Raw genomic sequence first — 949 nt, forward strand, 5'->3', positions numbered from 1 at the left:
TACCCGCCATTCAGGAGGCCTTCCCGTGCGCATCATTCCTGTCCGTTCGATCTCCTTTGACTTTGGCTCCTGGTCGTTCGATCATTTGACTGGTGGTAATTTTTGGTCACTGTGTAATTAATTTCTTGGCCTATGACTGGTGGGCTCAGCACTCACATGGATTGGCTGGGTCAGTTGTTCCCTTGTCTGCGAGGGATTAGGCAGCCACTCCGCGCCCGCCCCGTGCTCGACGTGCACATCCTGAGCCCCACGCCCCCTTGGATCTCTCCTCTCCCTCCTTGTCTCCAACCCTAAACATTTTCCCTCTCCACCCCACAGCCGCCTCCCCTAGCTCCTCGTCCCCTTCACTCAGTCCATCCCTCATCATCTCGGATCCAGCGGATCTGAGGCGTGCGGGTGCGGAGGCGAGTTTCTCCGGCGACGGCGGCGGCGGTCACCTGCAGGCAAAGGGCGGTGGCGGCACTCGATTTGATCTGCAGGAAAGATAGAACATGAGGAGAGAGAAGGAAGGAAAGGAGGAATGCCACCATGGGCGAGGAGGGGCAACATGGTCTTCGTGGTGGGAATGGAGGAGCAGAGGAGGATGGAGGTGGGTGGTGGGAGCAGAGTAGCAGGAGTTCCAGGTCCAGGCGACGCTCGTGGAGTGGAGAAGCTCGTCGTCCAGCATCACCATCCCCAATCTAGGTTGCTCCCCACCCCCCTCCTCCCCCCAGTTATTATATCCCAGTTCTTTGATTCTGTGATTTTGATTTCTCAATTTGTGTTTTTTCAGATCTGAGATAGAAAAGAAGAGAAATAATCTTGTGGAATTTCTTATCTGAGATAGAAAAGAAGAGAAAGATCTTGTGGAAGAGCTTGACGAAAAAGAAAGGGGTGAATCATCTCTTTCTCCCAATCATGTTTGTTTCTGCATTTTCATTTTTATGTTATATATGGTTTGCTCAATCCC

At 52.6% G+C, this 949-nt stretch overlaps 1 long non-coding RNA gene across 1 annotated transcript in view; it reads left to right on the forward strand.

The window, feature by feature from the left end:
• Positions 1-542: 542 nt before the first annotated feature.
• LOC123117114 (uncharacterized) overlaps positions 543-949 on the forward strand; it is a 947-nt gene continuing 540 nt past the window's right edge. Inside the window, exons 1-2 of the long non-coding RNA XR_006457299.1 lie at positions 543-684; positions 773-873. This is a non-coding gene — a long non-coding RNA (uncharacterized lncRNA). The remainder of the gene's footprint in view (positions 685-772; positions 874-949) is intronic.

The sequence above is a fragment of the Triticum aestivum genome, chromosome 5B (genome assembly GCF_018294505.1).
Source record: "Triticum aestivum cultivar Chinese Spring chromosome 5B, IWGSC CS RefSeq v2.1, whole genome shotgun sequence".
NCBI classification, from domain to species: Eukaryota; Viridiplantae; Streptophyta; class Magnoliopsida; order Poales; family Poaceae; genus Triticum; species Triticum aestivum.